This window comes from Python bivittatus, unplaced genomic scaffold (assembly GCF_059951505.1).
Source record: "Python bivittatus isolate LINGU-HERP-01145 unplaced genomic scaffold, Pbiv_v1 ctg000020_np1212, whole genome shotgun sequence".
Classification (NCBI taxonomy): Eukaryota; Metazoa; Chordata; class Lepidosauria; order Squamata; family Pythonidae; genus Python; species Python bivittatus.
The window spans coordinates 37,588,925-37,601,122 of record NW_028277030.1 but is presented as its reverse complement, the minus strand read 5'-3'; the positions used below and the strand labels follow the sequence as shown (position 1 = coordinate 37,601,122).

Genomic DNA, 12,198 nt, shown 5'->3' with positions numbered 1-12,198 from the left:
AAAAAGCAGAGGGTTTACAACTGAGAGAACGGGCATAGTGTATGTGACTTCAGTTACTATGAAGGATGAAATGTTGATGCCTTGAGTAGTCACAACTGTTAAAAGTTTTAGAACCAGAAGAATTTAAAAGTAAAATATGGAATCTATGTTATCAAGCATTTGGCAGAAAGGGAATTTCACTCTTAGTAAATTACCATAGGAGTCTGTTATTTATGCTTCCAGAAAGCTAGAAGTACAGGTTGTTTGCTCAATACCTTCTTTAACTGGAGCTATTAAAAAGAATCAAAGGAAACAGAAGGAAACCATCAGTTTAGTTGAAAACAAGTTTTTCAAATTGTACTAAGAAGCTCTTGTTAAGAGTCATAAGTGGCACATTATGCAATTAGTTCATTTCTAACTTTGATGATTGAGATACACAAGTTCCTACATGATATAAAAAGCAACAAGCTTGTATTTATTTCAAACTATATTATAGTAGTTATTTATTGTTGTTGTTATTTACATTTATTATGGCCTCCCACTCTAAAAGATTCTGGGCAGCTTACAACATCAAAATATGCAATTAAAACAGTTTAAAAACATGACAGCAAAACATACAGCCAGACTAAAAAGCAACCATAACAATAAAAAACATGACAGGGGCTTTGCAAACACACTACTCCCGGGTCTGGGAACAAAGCCTTGTCTTAAGGGCCTTCTGAAACCACAGGAGAGTGGGCACTACACACACACAAACATTCAGGGAAATGCTGTTCCAGAGGGAAGGAGCAACGACAGAGAAAATAAATATCTTTGCCTTCCTAACGTATTCCAAAACTAAAGAGCCCACACTTTTTAAAGCCTCACATCCCATCAGGGTTTAAAACTACAGCATGAAGACTTCAGTCTTACAATCTATTCTGTGTTGTGGTTCCCCAACAAGCACCTGGGGCAAAAGGCATGCACACTTAAAATAAATTTAAAACCAAAACTGTGCAAAAAGTCTGTTTCTAGTTGCTACTCCTCCCCATATCTATCCTTCAATCCAGTTAAAATCATTTACAAGAACAGAAAAGCCATTTTGTCACTGTTGGCTGAAAGAAAGTGGGGAAAGTTCTTCATATGGCTACCAATGCAATAACTGGAAAAGAACTTAAATGGAAGGTGGGGGCTGTATTCAGATGCGCACACACTGAGGAAGTCTCAACAATGGAATATTTCGGAATGGTTCTTTGCACACAGACAGACCTGTAGGTGTCAGTGCACAGAGATTAAAAAGAAAAACAATGAGGTGTTGCAAAGGAATAGTGTTAGCATCTTAAATGTACCTTCCAACTTAATTGTTTCAGGAGATCCAAACAACTCTGAAAAGTAAAAATTCTCCATATATGGCCAAGAGAATTCAGACAACTAGGCTACTTCAGGCTGAAAGCAGTTAACCTCTACCCACAATTCTGGAAAGTGTGATTGTCTGCAGGGGTTCCATGTCTCTTGCAGCACAATCCTGAGAATGTGTATTCAGAAACACATACACATGAGCCTTATTTCCCATAAGTGTGCTTTTAACTGCACTTTTAAATAAATTTCAGCACAGTAAAGTAAGTAGTCTGGTTTGGTTCTTTCTTCATAGTGAGTGAGGAACCTTGAGGTGTGGTGGTATAGCAACAGCTACACGTGTGAAGGCTATCCTACATCTTATGGAACCAGTGTTAAATAATTCAAAGAGACATTCACCGGATTTTAAAGAGCAGTTCCCCCACCACACAAAAGAGAGGCTAACAGAGTTTGTCAGAGGAGTTCTACAAGAGGAAGAGAGGAGAACGACGAGAGAAGCTATGTGCTCTGAGGGGTTATGTGCTAAGCTGTGAGGGTAAAAGGACCCTTATTATTGATTGTCCAATGGGGGTAGGGGTGTCCTGAGTCGCATGTGCTTCTGAATTAGCAGAGATTGTAACATGAATACATGAAGCAGCTGCGTTCTAGAGAGAAGCAAATAGGGAGTGTAAGAGAACTGAAATACCCTTAATGGTGTCCTGTTTTCCAGCCCAGCACCTTAGCTACTACATCAAACTGGCTCTAAGTGCAGTACAATATAGAATTAAATGACTAATGCTACAACACACTACAGTTAATTATACTATCACATTATAAAATAAGGATATCCTAAATGAAAAGGCCCATGACTTATAACAGTATCAACACCTGTACATTCAAATTAATAGGCAAGAATTTATTAATCAACTTCTCATACTCAGGGTTGCATGTGGTGATAAGGGCAGCAAGGTGTAGTTATTTCTCTGCTCTTATCTTATTTCCCAACAGCTGTTTAGCAGCCCTATTTAGGGTGACTTGATTCTTGCTAGAGAGGGACAAGGCACAGAATCATCTGCAGGGCTGCTGCAAGGAATAGTCTAGTTACCTGGCAGATAGTCATTCAGACCTGCTCAGAGTTGGACAGAAGTTAGCACAAACAGAAGGATCAAGGGAAGAGTTTTTCAACAAAGGACATAAATCAGCTTGTTTCTAAGACGTGAGAAGAAGGAAAGGTAGAAAGGCAACCAACCCTGTAAGAAAAGGGTGGGGAAAAAGTGAAGAGAGATGAATAAAGGAAAGAGGGGAAAGGACCAGAAGGAAAAATAAAGAGTCTCAGTAATTATTTTGGCTACCACCTCTTGTAAAACTGAAGAAAAATAATTTTGAAACTATTTAATGCAGTGCAATTGGAACTATTTAGTGCAAGAATGCTAGATCCTTGTACTAATATTAAAACTTGAATCAACCCATTTTTACGACAATTACCAAAATCAGAACATGCTTTAGCAGCTGTTGAGTTAGCAAACTAGAAGTGATTGAAAAGCAGCAAACAATTACTGAGGAGATTTCATTTGAATAGATACTATGTTTTGAAAGTAATTTTATTTTGCCTGCTCCAGTAAACTAAAAATACTCCGAAAGGTGGTGTTGGAAAGATTGACACTTATCAGAAGAGTGTTTCCTGTAATCCCTTTCCAGATTATGGCCTTAAATCCAAATGTTATGCATCTCTGGAGTTAACTAGAAATGGAGATTTCTTCTAGGAACTACTTTTTCTACTACTGGAGTTAGAAGATCTAATGATGTTCAAGTAGCCAAATAATAAGCTATTATCAACATCTCTCCAAATGAAGTTTTAAACTCATTTTCACCCAGTTTTAACTTTCTGAAAAGTTGTAGGACACATCTGTTTGGGATCCTATAATTTAAGATACCTGTAGTGAGCAGAAAGAAAGAAAATGGTTTTAAGGGCAGAAAATTGATTTTTATTTTTTATTCTAAGATTGAAAATCATCCCATGATTTAAATGTTTGATAGAATTGGATTTTAATTTATATTAAGGATCAATCAGTTGAACGTCTGAAATATAACCACTATCAAACCTCCTAGTAATTATTCAGAAGAGCTGTGCCTCTAACTTTCTCAAGCTGGAAGAATTCTACATGCACATGGCAGAAATTGGTTCTGATGGAAAGGCTTTCTTTTTTAAATAACAGTTTCCACAGGGTGCATTAGGAGACGCATTTTGATACAGTATTTGTTAGCAACAGACATTACTAAATTTAATTATTCAAGTTAAGGAAAACTGATGGGTTTTAAATTTTCATACCAGACTCTTTCTTTAACATAATTAGAGTAAAATTACACCATTATAATCCTGAAAAACATGCATTAATAAAAAATTTTAAAAAAATATTACTTTAGTCACTGGGTAGCAATGAAACTTGGCACTATAATTAAGAATACAAACAGATTTCATTTTAGGAAATTATGAATAACTTTCAACACATATACAAAGAATAGGGAACTGTTTTTCCATCATTAGTTACCATTTATTTGCTATTGAGTTTTCTGGCTGAGTTTTTCCAGAAGAAGCAATTTGTAGAATCCTGACTTATTCTAATTCAGGAAGAGTATTAAAATTCGTCAAATGTTTAAACGCTCCTCAGATTAAATAGTTAAACAATCACCTGCTCTTAGGGAACAACAGTTTTAAAAAAAGACAGCAGAGAGTTAAATATAGCCTGCAGAAACAGATTACATAGACAGTGTCACTAAGAAGAGTTTGGATTGTATGACAATGGCTTACACTACTTTCACAAAAGACTCCTGGGAAGAGATGAGCTACATCTTATGACAACTAGGAAGTGTCTGGCAAGTGGTACACCAGTCTCCTCAGGACAGCATTACACTAGAACAAAAGGAGGAAGGTGGCAAAAGCTCAGAACTGAACATGCAGTCAAGGATTGAGACCAAGAAATCAGAACATAGAGAGAGAAGCTAGAAGCCAAGAGTTTCTCAGGAAATTACAACAGAGAAGTCTGAAGGTAGTGCCACTCAAAGCCTCAAACGTTTCTACATAATGTACAGATTATGGGAAATAAACAGGGAGAACTAGAGATTCTAACTCAGGAAGAAAAATACATTTGATAGACATCCCTGAAATGGTGGGATGATATCCATGACTGGCACATATCACTGGAAAGCTACAACTTGCCTAAAGAACAGACTGACTATAAGGGTACCTGGGAATGATCCTGGGAGACAGGAGGAAGAGCCGCAGCCTAGACAACTGTCATGCAAAAGGTATCTCAGCCCACAGAGGGGGAAAAGGGGCGTGGGAAGCATCTTGGAAGGGACCCTCCCTAGTTTTCTGGAAAGTAAAAGTAAAGGTGGGGAGAGGTATTTTCAGACTTGCAAGATTGATGTTGGCCCTTTGAGGTAGTCCAGACAAGAAGCAGAAACCATGAGTACTAACACTAGTTTTATTGTAAGGTTATAGTAAGAGAATCTTGCAAGTTGAAAGCATTTTTCCCCTCCTTTACTTTTACTTCTTCCTGTCCCCCAAGGTCATTCCCACAAACCATTACACCAACAAAAAGACTGAGAACGTTGTACTATATAAAAAGAAAAATATGTACTTGCACAGAAATTCAGGACCAGAGCAGGGAAATCCCCTTGAAAGTGTTTGGATAAGAATAAAAGGAGAGAAACAAAAGTGATACCATCATGGGAGTTTATTATAGACTGCCTGGGCAGGCAGAAGATACAGATGAGGTTTTTCTGTGTCAGACAACTAGTCTTTCAAAGAGGCACACAATACTGATAATGGGGGACTTCAATTATTCTGATATCTGAAGGAAATCCAATTCTGCCATGTTAACTTTGTTAACTCCAACAAATTCTTGTCCGCTGTTGCTGTCAGTTTCAGTTGTCAGAAGTTGGAAGAAAAAACAAGTCTGCTATCCTGTGCCTAATTCTCACCAACTGGGAGCATTTCAAAGAAGAAAAGCTGACTGGTATGGTAGAGGAAAGTGATTGTGTTATCCTTGAATTTGTAATATCCATGGAGGAGAAACTGAGAAAAGTCAGATCTGCATATCGCATTTCAAAAGAACAAACGTTGATGAACTTCAAGGGAAGATGGGTCAGATTCAATGCTTGAAATCCTGAAAGAGAAAAATTTAGGGAGGCTGGAAAATCCTGCAAAGTGATATAGTGAGGGCATAATTATAAACAATTCCTATAAGGAAAACAGGAAGACTCCATTGAAACCAAAGTGGATATAATTGGAGCCCTCAAAGATGCTGAACAGAAAAAAAAGACATGAATAGAAAATGGAAGGAAGAGAAAATAAGTTTAAAAAAATACAAAATAGTCTCTGGAAATTATAGGAATTATATCTGAAAAGTTAAAACTCAGAATGAGATGAAGCTTGTGACATATACCAAAATAACCCCCCCCCCCCAAAAAAATCTATGAATATATTGGAAATAAAAGGAAAGTCAAAGAGGGTATAAATCCACTGCAAAGAGAAAGTGGTGAATTGGCAATGGGTGATGGAGAAAAGGCAGAACTTTTTAACTCCTATTTTGAATCCATCTTCTTTCAGAAGGAAATAGGAGCCCTGATTGGTAAAAGAGAAATTAGACATTAAAAAAAAATAAATAAAGTCTTCACAGCCAAATGGATTACATCCCAGGGTACTGAAGGAACTAGTGGAAGTGACTGCAGAACTGTCCTTGGTAAACTATGACAGTTCCTGGAGAACTGGTAAGGTCCCAGAAGACTGGAGGAGAGCAAATGTTCTCCCCATTTTCAGAAGGGGAAGGAGGAGTACCCAGGAAACTATCACCTTGACATCCATAATGGGTATGGTTCTCAAACAGACAATTAAACAGCATGTGTGTGAAAGCTTAGACAGGCATGGTACAATTAATAGGGCTTGTGGTAAACAAATTATGTCAGATTAATCTTATCCCCTTTGATATAGTTGCTAGCTCAGTAGAACAGAAGAATGGCATAGACCTCAGCAAAGCCTTTGATGAAGTCTTTCAGGATATTCTTTTTAAAAAATTGTAAAATATGGGCTAGATGATATTACTGTTGGATGGATGGACAACTGGCTAAATGACTGCACCCAAAATGCTCAGTAAAGGCTTCACTTCAGCTTGGAGGGAAGTACTGAGGGGATGCTCCATGACACAAAGCTGGGAGGAATGGCTAATATTTTAGAAGATGTATGAAATAGCAAGGCAGTTGTAGTTGACAAGAAAAATGGAGTGAAAGATTGCAAGTTATATGCAAATAACAAAAAATCAAGGACAAATAAATGAATTTATGTACTCTGGTAGAATGTTTACTAAAGATGGGAAAATGAACAAATTTTAAGTTGTGAAAATGTTGGTGCAAAGGTAGTGGTTAGAATGTGGTCAGGTGAGGAATGAGTATTTGTTGAAAGAACAACAAATACAAGAATACACGGCTGTGTATAATCTTGGGGATGTCAGAGAAATAAGAAACTAAGTTGAAAATAGTGGAAATGGGGTATTTAAGGAATGTGTGCGGTAAAGCAATAAGAGGGGGATCAAGAGTTAATGGGTGATGAACAAATATGGATTGAGCATAAAAGTGAATGACCAGTACAAAATAAGTACATTGAGATGGTTTGGTCACAGAGAGTGAATCAATGAGGAACAAATATATGAAGGTAAAGTGAATGGGCTGAAAAGAAGGGAAAGAGCAAGAAACCCATGCTTGAATAGAGTTTGTAAGATCCTCAAAAAGGGTTGAGAAAATCAAATCCTCAGAAAGGGGTGAGAAAATCAACCTTAAAATGGTTTTTAAGGATAGAAATGTATAGAGAGGTATCATGAATGGTGTTTATGTAAACTCTTTTAGCTATGTTAGTGTAAACCTATGCTAGTGTAAAAGTTTTAACTATGTTTTCTTTTTCTCATCTGATACTTTTAATTGTGTGGCTTACTATTTTTTACATCTTTTCTGCTCTCTGCATAACACTACTTATCCTGAAAGGGAATAGTTTAATAGGTGTCTATGTAACAAAATGACATTTCAAATCAACATAACATGCATCCCAAATTTGCATTTATTATTTATGTTACTCATTTACATTTTTTAATATCACCTACTCATATAGATTCTAGCTAATTTACAAAATAAAAACATAAACATAAAATCAAAACAGTCCTAAAGTATAACCCCCACCTCCAATTAAAATAATATCAAAAGAACTCTAATAGGCATCTAGTAACTGGATGCCCTCTGAAAAAGAAGTGTCTTCAGCACCTTTTAGAATGCCAGGAGTTAAAAGTTATTTCTAACAGGTAACTTTCTTTAGAGTAAAAACTAACTAGCTGACTAGATGTTTTAGTAGAACTGTTTTAAATACCATCAGGCATCTTTCCTCTAGTTTATTTAACCATGAGGTGAAACACCGAGTCAATTAGTTGCAAAAAAAGACATTTCAGAGAAAAACACGCAGGTATGATTGAACATGCACCTACATCAGCTACAGGGCACAATTAGAAGTATATCACTCTTTTAAATCCACATAATTATACCCCTTTGAGAGCAAGGTTGCTGTAGTGGTTAAAGCATTAGGTTGGAAACCAGGAGACTGATTTCTAGACTCACTTCTCATTGATTTTCTATAATAAAGCTAATCTAAATGCTCCAATGAGAGCCAGTTGGTGTAGTGGCTAAGGCACCAGGCTAGAAACTGGGACACCATGAGTTCTAGTCCTGTCTTGGGCACAAAGCCAGCTGGGTGACCTTGGGCCAGTTGCTCTCTCTCAGCCCTAGGGAGAAGACAAGGGCAAACCACTTCCAAAAAAAACCTTGCCAAGAAAACTGCAGGGACTTGTCCAGACAGTCACCAGACTGACTCAAAGCACCCCCCCCCCCAAATAGCCCAAAGGCATTATTATTAATGTATTTTACTTTGTAGCTAAACCAGAAGTCTTCTAAGGTCCACAGTGTCAGCTTTCTTTAAGAACATGCGTATATGTGTGCATACGTATATGTATAAAGTATGTATATGTGAGTATGTTTATACTGAAATTAAAATGACATGGTTTTATATGAATTGTCATGAAGATCTAAGAACTCATTAAAATTTATCAAAGATCCTCAGAAGTAACCTTTAAAATCTGTCAATCACAGATTAACAGCACTAATATGGAAAAAATGACATGCATTAATCTTTGGCAATAGGAGTACAAGAATATTCAAAAAAATGTTTTTCAACTAGCAGTTTGGCTCATAGTTCAGTTAACAGATGAAATGTAGTTCTTCCAAGAGCACATGACAGTCCTTCCTGTAAATTACTGCATTATCATAAGCAGAAGTTTGAAGATAAATTTGCAGAAACTAGACAAAGAAAAATGGCATTTGAAGAATCTGTGGGAAAAAATGTGTGACATCCCCCACTCTGTGATCTGGTAAAAACAGAGTTTTGCTATATTGTCTGCATCTCCAAATCCTGACTGCAGGATAATGAAAAACTACACTGCCAACTGAACCAAGCCTGGAATCATTTGAAAGCCCTTATGTGAAACATTTTATTTTACTTACTTGATCAGTCACAGCATTCACCAAATCATAGTTGGGATCAATATTACTCTGTATTCTCAAATTATAATTGCTCATTGAATGTTTTATAACCTAAACTGGATTAAGAATCCTTTTGGATAGGGGGTGGATAATAAGATCCACAAATTATGTGAACCTTAGGTACTCCTTTTAAAGAATTCAGCTGGAGGACAACATGCTTAATGTGAAATACTTATTTCAGAATAATTTTAATACCTGAAGTAGGTTGTGGGCCACTGTACCTAGTAGTATTAGGTATAAATTTAACTGGAACTTGATGGCCACCAACAGCTGAACAAACATTTTAACTAGGGTTATACAGTGTTTCAGATTAAAAGGCAAAAAAAAAAGCTTTAGAGCACAAGGGAGTATGAACACAGTCCACAACTCCTTAAAGCAGCTACAACATTTCCTAGAATTGTGTGGTTGCCCACCCGGATTGCTGCACAATCCTGGGAAAAGATGTGTTACTGAACTGTGAATGCGAGATCAGGGAAAGGAGAAACTGGGCCAGCTAGAGGCAACTATAAGATAAAACCTTCAGGGACTTGGAAGAAAAGATATGCTTTTATTGTAGACTGTCTAAATTCTGCATGGCAGCTGCAGAGCCTATTTATTCTATTTGTATCAAGACCCATAACGTAATTCCCTGGGCAGCTTTCACCACTCACAAAAACAATTTGCATAAAAAACCCTGTAAAAACAACTTCCCTCAGTATATATTCAGCGTATTGGTTGAATAAATAAGAAGAGACTATACAGCCTTGCCTTACAGCTTTGCCAGCTGGAGCCAGTCTGTTTCACCATGTTCCATGTAGATTGTGGCTTCCTGTCCTGTATAGGTTTCACATGAGAACAATGAGATGTTCTGGGACTCCCATTTTCCCAAGGACATTCCACAGCTTGACATGGTCAGTACAATCAAAGGCTGTTTTGTAGTCAATGGAGCACATCTTGACTTCTTTTGGGTATTCTTTTGCTTACTCAATTATCCACCATGCATCACCAATAACATCTCTTGTTGCTTGATCTTTTCTAAAATCACCCTGAACATCTGGCATTTCACTTTCCATGTAGGACTCTAATCTGTGTTGAATAACCGTGAGCATTATTTTGTAAGCATGTAAAATAAAGGATATTGTGCCATAGTTTGAGCAATCTGTTAAATCTCCTTTCTTTGGTATTGGTATGTAGACTGACCTCTACCAATTTGTTGGCCACTGTATCTTTTTCCAGATTTGCTGGAATAGTCTGGTTAAAACCTGTATAGACTCTTCTTTTGTTGCTTGCCATATTTTCTGTAGATACTCCATCAATTCCTGTAGCCTTCTGTTTTAATAATGATCAGAGTGCTGATCTGTCTTCATCTTTCAACACTAGAGGTTCTTGTAAGTAGGGACTGAATGATATTGCACTCCTCAAAAGAGAAAGTTTGAGAATACTCCTCGTCCCCAGATATCACTGGATTTGCAGGTGATGACATCACAAGGAGCACATTTGCAAAACTATAGCTAGTGTACCAACTAAGACCCTGCCTGAACCAGTTGGACTGTCAGGCCTAGCCCAAGGAACTCCAAGAGACCATGTAAATTCAGTCCAGCAATGTTTATTAGCTACAACCTCTAGCAAGAATCTTCCCAGACTGAAACCCCAGTTCCCAAATAATGCCAGCCACAACATTGTGAATTCCTCAGGGAGGTGCCAGTCTCATCCTCTTATCTCTCCCTCTCGCCTCAGGAGATGAAAGGAAACGTTTTTCTCCCTGAGTCTGGCCTTCATAATTCCATTCCATCACAGGACTTGGCAATGGTTAGCTTTGCCTTAGTTAAAACCTGTCTTAACTACTGCAGTGCAAGTACAGTAGTGTTATATGGGATTGTTGTTAGCGATATTTTGATATGTATTATGTATATTGCTCAGAGTCAATGTATAATTGGAGAGAGAGAGAGAGAGATGTATGTGTCTGGAAATACAGGGTACAGGAATCACAAAACATCTGTACTGAAGCATCTGTACTAGCTGCCAGTTACCTATTAGACACTATTCAAAGTGTTGGAGTTGACCTTTAAACCTCTGAATAGCTTAAGGCCTAATTCTCTGAGGAATTTCCTTTCCTACTATGAACCTGCCGAGTTACTTAGCTCAGCGGGAAAGGCCCTTTGGGAAAAAAACATCAACTGCCAGTTACTTGGCTACTGGGTATGTGGGCAAGGGCCTTCCCCTGTATAGCTCACAGACTATGGAATGTGCTTCCCAAGGAAGTGCATGTGGCTCCCAATATTTAGGAAAACGGCAAAAATATATCTGTATTGTCAAGGTTTTAATTGTTCATTATTTTATGGATACTGGATATGGATTTATATGGATATAAAAGAGTTATGTTTTAAACTTTGTACTTTTAAATAGTCATATAATTGTATTATACAAATAGAAAGGTAGGGTATAACTTCAAGAAAATTTAATTTAAGGTGGAGCTGAAAACTTGCAATGCTTCATGCCAACCAAGGCACTAAAAGAGTACTTGCATTGAGAATGTTCTCTCTTGGCTTGTCATATCGAATTCCTGGCAGATGTGGCATCCTGAGGAAGACATTCCCACTAGATCTTAAATGACAACCAGAAGCATCAGGGAGCAAGTACTTTGCTAGAGAGCCATGACTTAAGTTAAAAAGACCTCTGTATGTCATTACAAGTATCTTGAACCTATTTGGGTAGTAAACCAGCAGCCAGTGCACTGCCTTTGGAACAGGTCTAACATGTTCACAGTAAGATGTTCCTTTCAGCGTTTTACACTACCTACAACTTCTAAGCCTGAAGATTATTTGAGTTTACTTGTCAAATGTTGCCTCAAAGATTTTATTTTTAAATTTCAAATCTTTTAACTGCTGAACAACTTGAAATTGTAGGTCACCAGAAAAGCCTGAAATCTCTAAGCTTCAAACATTGTATTCTCCAGAATTGGCAAATAGTTCTTATCTACTGTAAAGTTAAAGGACTGAAGACAATGCTTGGTGAGAACAATAAAATCCAACCATGTCTGTCTGCCAGCAGAGTGTACAACTTTAGCAGGACAGATTCTCCTTCTACCCTGCAGTCCATCTATCAAGCATCCTTAAAAACTATTTTGGAGAGTTGCGAGAACTGCTAGACTAAATTTGGGGCATGCTGGAAATGGCTGGATGGGAGAAATAGCAGAAAGGAAAGGCTCCATGAAGACAAATGCACTCAAGGTTATATATTGCTCTTAGTATCTATGGAACTGCCCTCTTCCAATAACATACGCCTACCTGA

The 12,198-nt window shown here is 37.5% G+C and overlaps 1 protein-coding gene across 1 annotated transcript in view; it reads right to left on the bottom strand.

Moving 5' to 3' along the window:
• Nucleotides 1–12,198, bottom strand: part of PRIM2 (DNA primase subunit 2) — a 103,248-nt gene that overhangs the window by 27,434 nt on the left and 63,616 nt on the right. The gene's annotated exons all lie outside the window — the stretch shown is intronic.